This window comes from Myxocyprinus asiaticus, chromosome 43 (assembly GCF_019703515.2).
Source record: "Myxocyprinus asiaticus isolate MX2 ecotype Aquarium Trade chromosome 43, UBuf_Myxa_2, whole genome shotgun sequence".
Taxonomy (NCBI): Eukaryota; Metazoa; Chordata; class Actinopteri; order Cypriniformes; family Catostomidae; genus Myxocyprinus; species Myxocyprinus asiaticus.
In genome coordinates, this window is record NC_059386.1 from 2,724,367 (window position 1) to 2,739,546 (window position 15,180).

The 15,180-nt window shown below is 41.6% G+C and overlaps 1 protein-coding gene and 1 pseudogene across 7 annotated transcripts in view; one reads left to right on the plus strand and one right to left on the minus strand.

The window, feature by feature from the left end:
- Positions 1-15,180, plus strand: part of LOC127433271 (chromodomain-helicase-DNA-binding protein 1-like) — a 294,229-nt gene that overhangs the window by 137,172 nt on the left and 141,877 nt on the right. The window lies entirely within an intron of this gene.
- Positions 9,689-12,691, minus strand: LOC127433281 (uncharacterized; annotated as a pseudogene).

Consider the following 15,180-nt stretch of genomic DNA (forward strand, 5'->3'; position numbering starts at 1 on the left):
AATCAACGACAACTGTCCAGCATGTCTGTAATGCTGGCGAAGGTTGTGGTGGACTTGGAGGATCTTGCTGTAATATGTCAATCGATTACTGCGATGGAGACTAAATTCACTGAGTTGGTTACAAGAATCGGGGACGTCGAGAAACGGATCGATTATCTGGAGTCATTGGAGAGGGAATTAGCTGCTAATCTGCTAGCGACCAAAGTAGATTTTGAACGCATTTGGGAAAAACTGGAAGACCTTGAGAATTGTTATCGGTGAAACAACATCTGAATTGTTGGAATTCCAGAGAACAAAGAAGGCCGAGATATGGTAAAATTCCTAGATGAGCTCTTTCCGAGTCTGCTCAACATAACAGGCCATAAGTTGGAAATCGAGCGAGCTCACAGGGTCGCTCACTCTGAGATCGGCTGAGGGAGACAGGCCCTGAGCAATTCTGGCCAAATTTCTGAGATCATCCGATAAAGACCGAAAAGTATTACACGAGGCGAGGGGAAAAGAAAGGCTTTCTTGGAAGAACCACAACATTTTCTTGTTACCAGACTTTGCGAATTCGACGAGATAAATGTGATCGATTTAAGGAATGCAAGAAACTCTTACATCAATGGAAGGTCACTTTTGCACTGATATTTCCGGCCAAATTGAGAATAGATGCTAAGGATGGCCGCAAAATATTTACATGCCCACAGCAAGCATTGTCCTTCATAGAGACAATGGGCTGAGTAAGCCATTTGGTGATTTTCATGTTGCTGCCTAGTGGACCTGAATCACGGAGTATACACTCAGCTGTCCGAGGAAACTGGGCACGTTTTTTTCTTTTTGTGTTGTTTCCGCCTAGTGGCTTGAGTTTGTTGTGTGGAATAACACTCCAAGAAACTTTTATATTGACGGAATGCAAGAAACTTTTACATCAGTGGAAGGTCGCTTTTGCACTGATGTTCCAGACCAAATTGAGAATAGATACTAAAGATGGCTGCAAAATATTTGCATGCCCACAACAAGCAATGTCTTTCAAAAAATCAGTGGACTGAGGAAGTCATGGTGTGTTTCTCACTTTGCAGCCAAGTGAGCTTGACTCACTGAACATTCACTTGACCGTCTGAGGAAGCTAGGCGACTTTTTTGTTTCTTTTTGTGCTTGTTCCGCCTAGCGGCTGGAGTCTGTTTTGTGGAATAACACTCCTTTGGGACAGTTGTGGATGAATCTGCATATTCCTTGTGTTTATGCCTCCTATTGGCTGGAGTTTGTTTTGTGGAGTATTTTTTGCAGGACATTGGAAGGATTAGGTCATCTGCTGCACTCATGAACAGCCGGCTCACTGAACATTCGTTTGACTGTCCGAGGAAACTGATTGGATTTTTTTATTTGTATTTTATCGTAATTTTTTTTTGTGCTGTTTCCGCTAGCGGCTGGAGCTTGTTTTATGGAGGAACACACCTTCGAGACAGTTTTGTGAATGAATCTACATGTCCTTTGAGTTTATTCTGCCTATTGGTTGGAGTTTGTTTTATAGATTATTTTCTGTTATGTAATTCTGTCTCTCAAAATTTGTATAGAAACTCCGGATTTGAACAATTCGACAGTGAAGTTGTAGCGGGGGCTCTCGTAGGAGTACATGGACTGTTTGAGATTATGGGTTAATGCGCACGTTTTTTTTTTTTCTGTTTGTTTGGTTCGGGGGGAAGTTCGGGGATTGACTGTTGCACTAATGTTGGAATGTGGTCTTTATAATTTTATTTAAAAAATATGATATAGTGTTTCTTCAAGAAACGCATCTTTCCCCACAGGAAGCTGAACATTTTGGGAAGATATGGGGTGGACATGTTTTCTTTAGTGCTGACTCAAGTAAGAGCAGGGGAGTCATTACATTGATAAGTAAACATCTACAATTCAAATGTCTCAAACAGATTAAAGATAAATTAGCAAGAGTCATTATTGTTTTAGCAGAAATTCAGGGGCAAAGGTTGATTTTGGCTAATATTTACGCACAACGCTGATGATCAGGGCTTTTTTTATAGATCTTGAAGGTGTTGGGCCTCGTGTTCAGATAGAAGACAAAGGCAGGCCTAACAGTCGTAAAACCTAACTCAGCCCCCACACATTCCATGTCGTAAATTTTACTGATAAAAATCATGCCAAAATCAAACAAAGGGAGTCCAAAACAGACTACAAATACAGGAAGCCTTGCTCACTAAAGGATCGAGCTCTAAACTCCTATTGGATGAGGCACACAACAGAACGTCCCTCAAACATGACATCATCAGGAGTTCAAATAATTCTGAAATGCTTCCAGAGTTGCTTCCAGCGACTTCGTTCACCGAATAAAGACGTAGCTTTTGCTGCTCTCCGGTGCAATCTCGTGGCACAAGGGAGTAATGTCCGACTTGAAACTGTAGCCATACAATCTCCATCTTGCTGGACGAGTTGAGATTACTTTGTGTTCAACCGAACACTCTAACAGATCCGAAGGAGACCGCTGAGCAGTTTGCATCTTCATCCGTTGGCCTACAGAAGTGAAGAGATTAAAGATTTCTCTTCCATCTTCAAGTCGACATTTCTGAGTTCTCCGCCAGCCCGCCGAGAATCAACAGCCGTACCGCCCGCCGACAGAGCGAGGAAACTGCCTCCCGTCATCACCCGAGCCTCAAGGAACCGGGTCAAAGTTAAAGGACGGAGGAAAACACATTCTACCTGTGTCCTCATGCGATTCAAGTAAGAGGTTACGTCTGGGCAGAGATAGAATATTATAGCGTGTTATTCTTGTGTTTCAAGGTTTTTGCTTGTACAGTTTACGGACCGCCATGTCCGCTCATTATTAATACTCAGGGTATTAATTATCACGAATTTGTTTTGCTGTATTGTGGTCCAACCAAATTGGATTGTTGTGCAAATTTCGCCGTTGCGGGTGAGACAGAAACTGAGTTCATCCATTAGAGTCAAATAACGCAGGACTTTTACGAGCCCCGCTCATAAAACCGTGTCTCTGAGTGATGAACACGGCTGCTTTCTCTCCAGCTATCGCGAAATCAGCTTTCGGGCTGTCACTTAATAATCTCTCTCTCTCTCTCTCTCTCTCTCTCTCTCTCTCTCTCTCACTAACCACACTGACACACACACACACACACTGTCACACACACACCTTATGTGTTATAGGATTATTTTATTTCCATATCTAATCATATCACTGTTTAGTTTGTAGTTGTAAGTCGGAAGTTTATTGACTGCATTGTATTAATTATTAATTGATATTACTGCATAAATAAACTTTTGTTTATATTACAAAGAGAAGTGTTTTGGTTTGTTTTGCATACGCCTGTGTCATGCTGACGGGATGTCAGTGCTCGGATTCAAACCTTCATTCATTGTTTTTTCCCGAAAATCGATATTCTTCGGATGCCGATTTTCCTAAGAAAACAATCTAATATTGAGACTGTTTTAATATTTGGTTATTAGTCCCTAATTCCAGGGTGGTGCCCCATCAATGTTAATCCTTATTAATATTCTATATTTTTTTTGATAATTGATAATTATCTTTGATGGTTGTTGAATTTGAATGATCAATAAGCTAGTGTTAATTTTAATTAATGTTTCATCGATGTTAACAATTAACGATTATCTTTGATAATTGTTGATTTAAAGGACTTAAAAAAGCTAACATTGATTCTCATCAATGTTCTATTGATTTTAATAATTAATAATTATCTTTGATAATTATTAATTATTGCTAATAACCAAACTTGCTCCTAAACGTAGCACACTACATTTACTGGAGCCCCATATGAGGTTTTAATGAGTTAGATCCAATTAATTAATTTAAATATTAATTAATAACTACAGAAATAATTAATTATTTCTGATAGTAACACTGATCTAAACAACCAGTAAAGCCCGACAAAGGGATGTTGCAATCCGTTGGCACCCCTCATGATATAATATTGGGAGGAAACTCCTTGACCATAGTGATGCAAAAGTGTGCAAGCTCCCTAGAGCAACATTGATGCTTCACAGGATGTATAAAAATCTTGGTCTGACAGATATTTGAAGACTTTTAAACCCATCTGTTAGGGACTATACATTTTTTTCATCAGTCCATAAAATTTATTCTAGAATAGATTTTTTTTTTATTTATATATCTAAGTCCCTCATTTTATCTGTTGTGGATTGCTCATTTGGAAACATCTTAGTCTCAGATCATACCCCGTTGTGAGTTTAGAGGTGTTGCCATATACGGAGAAAAAGAAATCATATAGTTGGCGCCATAATGTATCCCTTTTGCAAAATCCTGAATTCCAACAAATGTTCAAGGCTGAAATCAATGTTTATATGGAGACCAACTGGTCCTCAGTATCCTCTGTGGGCATGGTTTGGGAGGCACTTAAGGCTGTTCTTAGGGGTTGGGTCATACACTATGCCTCATTCATCAAAGAATCCAAAGCACGAGAACTCGTGGAGTTGGAAGGGAATATTAAAAGTGCCGAGGTAGAGCTGAAGCTCCAAATGTCTTCTGATGGCCTCAGAGAATTGACCCGATTGAAATACAGATATAATACTATTTTGTCACAGAAGGTGGAGTTTGGTCAAGACAGTTATATTTTGAGTCAGGGGACAAAGCATGGAAGCTTTTAGCTAGATATATAAAGCAGAGAGAGTCTTTTTCTACCATTCCCTCAGTGAAATCTGCTGGTGGTGAAATTTGTACCTCAGCCATTGATATTAATAATGCTTTTAAAGGCAAGGCTCCGGGGCCAGATGGCTTTGCCGCTGGGTGTTTTAGATCTTATGCTACAGAACTGGCTCCACTTTTGTTAGAAGTTTATACAGAATCATTAAAGAATGGAAAGCTTCTTCTAACCATGACACAAGCCCGGATCACTCTGATTCTTAAAAAAGACAAAGATCCAAGCGAGTGTATGAGTTATCGTCCAATTTCCCTGATCCAGCTAGACATTAAAATGTTGTCAAACATTTTAGCTAACCAATTAAGTTATGACATCTCTTATAGATCAGGTGGGGTTTATTCAGGGCCGCAGCTCTTCTGATAACATTAGGCGTCTCATCAATATTATGTGGTAAGTGGTGAATGATCAGACTCTGGTCGCGGCCATCTCACTTGATGCCGAAAAGGTATTTGATATGGTAGAATGGGATTATCTTTTTAAGATTTTGGAAATATATGGGTTTGGGAATATTTTTATTGGATGGATTAAGTTACTTTATAGACACCCGGTAGCGGCGGTACAAACAAATTGATTAATTTTAGATTATTTTACTCTGGATATGGGCACCCGGCAGGGTTGCCCTCTTTCCCCATTATTGTTCTGTCTTGCCCAGGAACCATTAGCAGCTGCGATAAGAAGGGAAGATGATTTTCCAAAGGTGGTGGCGGGAGGTGTGGCGCATAAGCTTTTACTTTACGCAGATGATATTTTATTATTCGTCTCTGACCCCACTAGATCTATGCCTTGCTTCCACAGAATTATTAATTTCTTTTCTAAGTTCTCAGGATACAGAATCAATTGGTCTAAATCTGAAGCTTTGGCTCTGACAGCGTACTGCCCAGTAACGGCTTTCTAGCCGGGCACCTTCCAGTGGCCCAAACAGGGCATTAAGTATTTGGGAATTTTATTCCCAGCAAATTTGTCTGATTTATTTAGTTAATTTTGATCTGTTAATAAAAAGGTTTTCGAGCGATGTTGGCAGGTTAGCTTCATTACATTTATCTGTGATTGGGAAGGTTAATGTTATTAAAATGAATTGTATTCCAAAATTTAACTAGCTGCTACAATCTCTCCCTGTAGATGTCCCCCTCTCTTATTTCAAGCAATTTGATAGCATAGCGAAGATCTTCATTTGGAATGGTAAGCGTCCTAGATTACATTTTAATAAGTTACATAGGCCGATTGACAAAGGTGGGCTAGGCCTACCCAAGATTTTTATGCTTTTGGTCTTTGACATTTGGCTCATTGGTTGCTTCCACCTGAGAGAGCCTCTCCCTGGTTTTGTATTGAACAGGAAGTTCTTGCCCCTATTTCGCCTTTGCAAAGCCTTTCTATCAAACTAATCAGAGAAGTTACACCCCGTTATCTCGCATTTTTACTCGGGATGGACAAAAGTGTTGAGTGTTTTTCAGACATTTATTTTAATGTTGCCTCAAGCATATGGCTGAACCCAAAATTATGTATTGAGTGGTCAGAGTGGATTGTGAGGGGGGGTTACTACACTCTGTGACCTATATGAGAGTGGAGTGTTGAGATATTTTGAAAATTTGGTTCAACATTTTGGGATTCCCATATATTAATTAATTTTAATTAATTTTATTTATCACACATACATTTGCACATATACAGTGAAATTCTTTTTTTTCACATATCCCAGCTAAGCTGGGGTCAGAGTGCAGGGTCAGCCATGAGCAGATAGGGTCAAGGGCCTTGCTCAAGGGCCCAGCAGTGGCATCTTGGCTGTGCTGGGGCTTGAACCCCCGACCTTCTGACCAGTAACCCAGAGCCTTAACCGCTGAGCCACCACTGCCCCAGTTCAGTTCAGTAGATATCAGTTCTATAGAACTGCGATTTGGGAATCCCAAAATGTTGAACCAAATTTTGATCTGCCTTTTGCGCCACCTGCTATGTATTGTTTTTGGGAGTATCATACACCCCCCTAAATTGGCAGATACTCTGGGAGAGGTGATTACTGCTTTTGGAAAAGGTCATGAGGCATCAGTGTATTAATGTTAATTATCTGTTAATTCAGAGTCTGGGGGATGGAGCTTTAACTTCTCAAGAGATTATGGGAGAAAGATTTAAACTTGGTATTGGAGGAGGGAGTGTGGGCTAGGATTCTATAAAGTCTGTATCTAGAGATGCAAGGGTTCGCCTAATGCAATTCAAAATTTTACATAGATTCCATTGGACCCATGCGTGAGTCAGAGGGCGGCCGAGTGCCATGGCGGGGGGCGCACCACTGGCCAGTCTTACCCGCAGCGTCAGGGAGGTGGTGCAAGAGCACGTGCGATGGTACCCGAAAGATGGTGAATTATGCTTGGGCAGGGCGAGGCAGAGGAAAGTCTGGTGGAGGTCCGCAGTGGTCCTGACGTGCAAATCGGTCGTCCGACCTGGTTATAGGGGTGAAAGACTAATCGAACCATCTAGTAGCTGGCAGTTTTATCCGGTAAAGCGAATGACTAGAGGCCTTGGGGCCGAAACGATCTCAACCTATTCTCAAACTTTAAATGGGTAAGAAGCGAGACGCCTAGTGGGCCACTTTTGGTAAGCAGAACTGGCGCTGCGGGATGAACTGATCTTGGTTGAGGGTTCAAAGTTTTGTATGTGACGTCTTGGGCACTCGGGTTTCGTTTTGTCCCAGACTCTGTATTTTGGGAGATGGGGTGGTCATCAATGTGGGGAATAAACATGTGGAGGATTGGGTCCTAACCAGTGTTATGGTCACCAGACAGGTGGTTTTGAGGGGTTGGAAGTCAGCTGGAGTGCCCCCATTTCAGAAGTGGTGCTCAGAGATGGGGAGGGTAGCGGCTTCAGAAGAAGGGTCATATAGAAGACTGGGGAATTTGGATTTGTTTGTTGGGAAATGGGATAGATACTTGCCGTTCTTGGAGGGTTCTCGGGGTGGATCAGTGGAGAGAGAAGGGGTAGTTATTAATGTGTGTTGTTTTCTTTTTGTTTTCTTTTGTGTGTGCTCATGTATGACCACAAGGGTGTTTGTTGAGGATTGGGGTGGGGAGGGGGAGGGGTGGTAGTGGGTGTTAAAAGTTGATTCTGTGTATTTGTTTTACTTTTCTGTGTTTTGAATAAAAAAAACAATGGGATTACTTAACTGTTTTAGCCTACATTTGTGAAACTCGCATCACACGAGCCAGTCTCCTTCTCTATATAAAACTGCACCTATCATAAATGCATAAACACACAACAACATTATCTTGTTCCACATGTTTTAGAATTTTCTACGTATGTGCCACCACATAGATTCTGGAAAATCCTTTATGCGTTCTAGACAAACTTGCGCGGGTAAGTTTTCTACTGAGGTGAAAGTTTTGAGAGGACTTGAGTCGCAACGTGTACTTTGTTAACGGTTTCTGTCATTTGATTTGCTCATGTCTCTTACATTGTCAGTGAGCATCAGAATATCGTTCTTTTGGGGGCCTGGGTAGTTCAGCGAGTACTGACGCTGACTACCACCCCTGGAGTCGTGAGTTCGAATCCAGGATGTGCTGAGTGACTCCAGCCAGGTCTCCTAAGCAACCAAATTGGTCCGGTTGCTATAGAGGTGGTAGGGGGAGGCCACCCAATGGCCCAAGGACGGTATCTAGTGGCGTGGCTGAAGGTCTCCTGCGTGTTCTGTCTTATCGTGTGCATTAAATAATACTTTGATTATTTGATTTGAGTTCCATGTTTTATCAATCTTATCATTAATTATTTTCTTTATTTCATCTGACTCCAATTATGAAAAACCTCCATGTATCTATGCTCTGAATTTAAGTTTTGTATCTTATTATTTTTAGTAATTCTCTCTTCTAGACTGCATTTGTTATTTCAATGTTATTTGAGTCCTGTGCTGGCCGGATGCAGGTCCTTTAACTACAAAACTCATCAGTTTCAGATATTAGTACGTTATAGACTAAGTCCTTATAGGTTCTCGGCTTTATCCATTTAGTCTTATTTGGCTAAGTTCAATATAGATTCTTGACTCCGTTTAGCCCCAGTCAATTAAGTTCTGTTTTACATATTCTCGGTTTGCCGTTTAGCCTTTTACATACTTAACTAATGGGTTACTTCTGAAGTAGCTTAGTTAAGCCAACTCTGACCATAGATTTGTAGTTAATAAGAAATATACTAGAAAACAGTCCTTCAGAATGAATCATAATAACAATTTATTTACCAGGTAATAGTAGTACATGCAAATGATCTAATTAAAATAATCAAACTCAAAGCTATCAGTGAACCAAGCATAATAATATAAAGTTGCATTCCATTCAAACATTTACCAAACATAAAAAATTCAAACTGCAATTACCTGGTAGAGAAAAACTACACACAATATTTTCTGTGTGGGTCATATGGCTACAGAGACCCTGATTCCTTTGTCATCTTTCCCTAAATACCAAACGATTCTATTGTTATTTCAGATGTGTTTGATGTTATTTAGGATCTGGTTTTACAATTTAGGGGGTTGCAAGCAAGTTCTTTGAAGCTTGCATTTATGTTTACAAAGAATTCCATATGGTTCCTGTGGGAGGGACATACTGATACTTACAGAATTCTACTAAATTCTGAAACCTCACTAGTGACTTGATTTTTCTGGAAGGGAATGAGACTGTGTTACCAGTCGCAATGAGATCTTCCAAATGATACCAAATTTGCATGATCAAGAACCTTTTACATTACAGAACAGGATAAGTCATAACTTTGTTTTTTTGGTGTGTGAGAGAGAGAACAGATGTGAGTGTGATTTGTGTTTTGTGGTCCATAATCAGTGGGGTGTGTTGTCTCAGGTGGAGATGTCTTCTGTGTGAGTTTTATGACGTTGGTTTTCACAGAGTTCTTTGACTTTTATCGGAAGTGATGCCAGTTTTGTGCCAGTCATACAGTTCCTCCACTTGGCCCCCCTGGGACAGTTCCAGAAACATCTGGGTGGGTTCATTGTAAAATGTCTGCAGGGTTTTAGTCAAAAAAACTTATCTTAGTCATTGAAGTGTGTGCAGATGCAGTGGGTTGAGGGCCAGTGCCGCATTGGTTGATGTTCGTAAGGATCTGATGAGGCATCTGAAATAGCAACACTGGAACAGTGTGAAGGTGAAAATGAAGGCACTGCCAATTGCACATCCCCGGAATACCCAGTCCCACCATGTGTAAGCATACAGTGCTGAGTGTGTAGAGGAACTGGAGAGGATTTGTGCAGTCTTTTTGGCCAGATTTGTTTCTATCTGTGCCTGGTTGAGGTGGTATTCCGTCTGCAGGATCATTCTTTGTGCCAAGTCCATTGTGTCTGCCACAGCTTGTGCGCTGTGCTCGTAGAATGTGTCATCCCACCATGTGGAAACTTCAGTGTCCAGGGGTATCCTCCCTAGGATGTTGATCTGACCCACAGACAAATCCTATGTTACCTCCAGGCAAAAGGAGTGATTGGCAGGACAGGTTAGTCACTGACGACACACCACTGAGTATGGGACACCTGGATTGCATCAGAATGACCATGTAATGGCTGAATGTTTATAAGCTTAGTGTCACTGGAAGAAAAAGTTTGAAATGTGTTACATGTGCAAATAACATAGTTATGCATTTCATGACAACATGTGCGACTGGTAAACAAAGTCTCAGTACCGTTCACCATCATGTAACCATCTGATCTTTCACTACCACGCCAATAGGGCGTATAGTAGTGGAATTTGGAAAAACTTGATCTGGATGGATTAAAGGAAAGGTGGCAAGGAATCCAAGGCAACCAGAACATTCATCACCAGTATGCATCATTTCAGTGGATAATAATTCAGAATAATTAATGCCTTTAATTTTTTCTGATGCAAGCCACCTGCGCAGGTCTAAAATTTCCATAAGATCATTTAGAACATGCCTACGTGTCTTGTACAGGTGTAGATCTAAAATGTCTTGTCTTGCAGCCATAAATAAATCTTGTGCATATGATCTGCAGGCTACTTCACGTTCGATGGTACAGGTCTGACAGAACAATGCGTAACTGATCAGTAGAAGTGCCTGCACCTTGGATCTGACCGCTTTTATGATATTTTCATTACTATTTGTGATGTGTTGGAAACCGGTGGCTACCTGGTTAGCCAACCATGTTGAAAATTGTGATTGACTGTTTATCTTGTATGTTGGCTATTGAATTCACTGAGCCAAAGAGGCCTGCTATATTTCCAAGCAGGTCCCGTTTAGTATGTACAGTTGTGCTCAAAAGTTTGCATACCCTGACAGAAATTGTGACATTTTGGCATTGATTTTGAAAATATGACTGATCATGCAAAACAAGTCTTTTATTTAAGGATAGTGATCATATGACTCCATTTATTATCACATAGTTGTTTGGCTCCTTTTTAAATCATAATGAGAACAGAAATCAACCAAATGGCCCTGATCAAAAATGTACATACCCTTGAATGTTTGGCCTTGTTACAGACACACAAGGTGACACACACACAGGTTTAAATGGCAATTAAAGGTTAATTTCCCACACCTGTGGCTTTTTAAATTGCAATTAGTGTCTGTGTATAAATAGTCAATGAGTTTGTTAGCTCTCACGTGGATGCACTGAGCAGGCTAGATACTGAGCCATGGGGAGCAGAAAAGAACTGTCAAAAGACCTGGGTAACAAGGTAATGGAACTTTATAAAGATGGAAAAGGATATAAAAAGATATCCAAAGCCTTGAAAATGCCAGTCAGTACTGTTCAATCACTTATTAAAAGTGGAAAATTCGGGGATCTCTTGATACCAAGCCAAGGTCAGGTAGACCAAGAAAGATTTCAGCCACAACTGCCTGAAGAATTGTTCTGGATACAAAGAAAAACCCACAGGTAACCTCAGGAGAAATACAGGCTGCTCTGGAAAAAGACGGTGTGGTTGTTTCAAGGTGCACGATACGATGATACTTGAACAAAAATGAGCTGCATGGCCGAGTTGCCAGAAAGAAGCCTTTACTGTGCCAATGCCACAAAAAAGCCTGGTTACAATATGCCCGACAACACCTTGACATGCCTCACAGCTTCTGGCACACTGTAATTTGGAGTGACGATACCAAAATAGATCTTTATGGTCACAACCATAAGCGCTATGTTTGGAGAGGGGTCAACAAGACCTATAGTGAAAAGAATACCATCCCCATTGTGAAGCATGGTGGTGGCTCACTGATGTTTTGGGGGTGTGTGAGCTCTAAAGGCATGGGGAATCTTGTGAAAATTGATGGCAAGATGAATGCAGCATATTATCAGAAAATAATGGCAGACAATTTGCATTCTTCTGCACGAAAGCTGCGCACGGGACACTCTTGGACTTTCCAGCATGACAATGACCCTAAGCACAAGGCCAAGTTGACCCTCCAGTGGTTACAGCAGAAAAAGGTGAAGGTTCTTGGGTGGCCATCACAGTCTCCTGACCTTAATATCATTGAGCCACTCTGGGGAGATCTCAAACGTGTGGCTCATGCAAGACGACCAAAGACTTTGCATGACCTAGAGGCATTTTGCCAAGACGAATGGGCAGCTATACCACCTGCAAGAATTTGGGGCCTCATAGACAACTATTACAAAAGACTGCACGCTGTCATTGATGCTAAAGGGGGCAATACACAGTATTAAGAACTAAAGGTATGCAGACTTTGAACAGTGGTCATTTCATTTTTTTCTTTGTTGCCATGTTTTGTTTTATGATTCTGCCATTCTGTTATAACCTACAGTTGAATATGAATCCCATAAGAAATAAAATAAATGTGTTTTGCCTGCTCTCATGTTTTCTTTAAAAATGGTACATATATTACAATTCTCCAAGGGTATGCAAACTTTAGAGCACAACTGTACAGGTGGTATTTGGACGGCAAGTCTGCCTTTGTAATCAGAGATTAAGTCATCGATTCGTGTCTGTAGCCGTGCATATGTTTTTTTATCATCATTGCAATTTTACATAAGCAGATAATATATTTGAAATGTTGTATGTTACATGAGTCATAATCAAATTTACATCATGCAGTAGAGTTTTGTTGACATTTCCCTTAAGTCCACCAGGAGGAATAGGGTAAAGCTTTGGGCATTGTTTTGGCTTGCTATACCCACAGGTGGTTAAATTGAAACAATGATTAACAGTCCATGAGCAGTTGTGTGGGTCTGTGAAATTGTCCATGCTATGTTTGCATTTTCCCACACAATAAGTTCCTTCCTTTTGGATAGTCCAAACAAAGGCTTTTGGTTTGTTGTCAAGGGGTTTGTTTAGTGTTAAATTGAATTTGTATTCTGTGTAGCTAGTGTGTGTGGTGTTTATTGTTTCTGTGTAGGTGCACCTATATGTAGCAGGTTCCAAATTGTTGACAAAATAACATATTTTTGGGTCTATGCCATCATTGTTCTTTTCATATAGAGTGCGCAACCCACCTTCTGTAGCCCCTGGATATTCTTTTAGTTGATACCAGGCAGTGATGTTGTGTTGGGATGGCCACGCTGGAGTGTGTTGATATGTTCATGGTCGGGAGTTGGGTGGAACCTAATTTACAACAAATTTGTGGTGCACAATTTGATTCCGGTGCTACACTGGGAGGCCATGTAACTATTTCTCTTGGTGTAATGGTAATTTGAGGTGTGAGAGGCCCCTTTTTTTGTGTGTGGATTTTCCCCCTTTTTCTCCCAATTTGGAATGCCCAATTCCCAATGTGCTTTTAAGTCCTTGTGGTCACGTACTGATTCGCCTCAGTCTGGGTGGTGGACGACGAATCCCAGTTGCCTCCGCGTCTGAGACCATCAACCAGCGCATCTTATCACGTGGCTTGTTGAGCGTGTTTCCACGGAGAAATAGTGCTTGTGGAGACTTCATGCCATCCACCGCGGCAACCACGCTCAACTCACCACGCGCCCCACTGAGAACAAACCACATTATAGCGACCACGAGGAGGTTACCCCATGTGACTCTACCCTCCCTAGCAACCGGGCCAATTTGGTTGCTTTGGAGACCTGGCTAGAGTCACTCAGCACACCCTGGGATTCGAACTAGCGAACTCCAGGGGTGGTAGCCAGTGTCTCTTACCACTGAGCTACCCAGGCCCCCAGTGTTAGAGGCCCCTTTAAGTATTTCCACACCCATCTCCCACATTTCAGTGTGTGTGTGTGTGCGTGCGATACCCTTTGGCCCAGCTTGATGCAGGTGGGCCCGGACACCTGTCTTGTGTCCGGTCTCCATGGAATCGCAGTGGTGGTCCTGAGACAGAGAAAGAGAACACATAGTCTTTTTGTGGCCCTTTGAGCAATTTACATTGAGACATGTGGTACCATCTTAGTTTCCCTTTTACGGTTGTGGCCACACAGCTGTTGCATACAGCTTTAATTTCATATGGTCCATGCCATCGGGGTGTGAATGCACTTTGCTTCACAAAGACATGCACCATTATCATGTCACCTTCAGTAAATTTCACTTCAGATTGGATTAAACTGTGCATCATTAATCAGGTCTGACTGTTGCTGTTTCAAGGTGGATTGTGTATGTAACACTTTCAGCCTTTCTTGTAATTGTTTCAACACAGTCTGCTGAGATGCGAGCACAAGTGGCCCCAGGTCTGCTGGGGTGATTTCTGGGTCTATGGGGAGCTTCATGACTCGTCCAGTCATCAGCTCAAATGGGCTGATGCCCATGGCTTTGGACGGGGTTGCTCGCAAGACTGTCAGAACTGTAGGCAACGCGTCAGTCCACCTGTTTTTATGCTGCGTGATCTGTTTTGATATGTCCTCTTTGATGGTGTGATTCACACGCTCAACCATTCCAGAGCTTTGTGGCCTGTATGGAACATTAAATTTTTGCTTGATGTTCAGCATTTTGCATATGTGTTTCATTATCTGCCCAGTGAAGTGTGTTCCTTGATCTGATTCGATCTCCCCAGAGTGGGAGGATATGGTTCGCTATCACTCGTGCCACTGTGTTTGCACTGTTATTGCGAGTGGGAATTGCTTCAACCCATTTAGAGAATTTGTCAATTATCACTAAGCAATAGTGATTATTTATTGGTCCATTACCCAGTGCCAAAGGGGGTTTGGTACTGGGTAGTGGACCAATAAAATCTAGCTGTAATAATTCCCAAGGTCCTTTTGGTGGGTCTGGTCTGCAGAGTTTAGTTTGACCAGGTCTACCTTGGTTGATGGTGGCACATACGATGCATGTATTGCACCATCTTTCAATGTCTGATGCCATTCTCGTCCACCAGAAATTCTGTTGTATCAGCTGTTGTGTTTTGGGAGCTGATACGTGTGCATAATCGTGGTATAGTTTTATCACTGGTTTCTGGAGGGCCTCTGGACCAACGTATTTCCCATTTCTTAAAATCATGCCCTCTGTGACATTGATTAATTGATCCTGCCTTAATTGCGGTGCAAGCTTTCCATCAGAGATCCACAGTTCCTGTTGATACTGCTTTAAGTCGATGGGAGTAGCCTGAACCGCACTCACAGCAGGTGCAATTA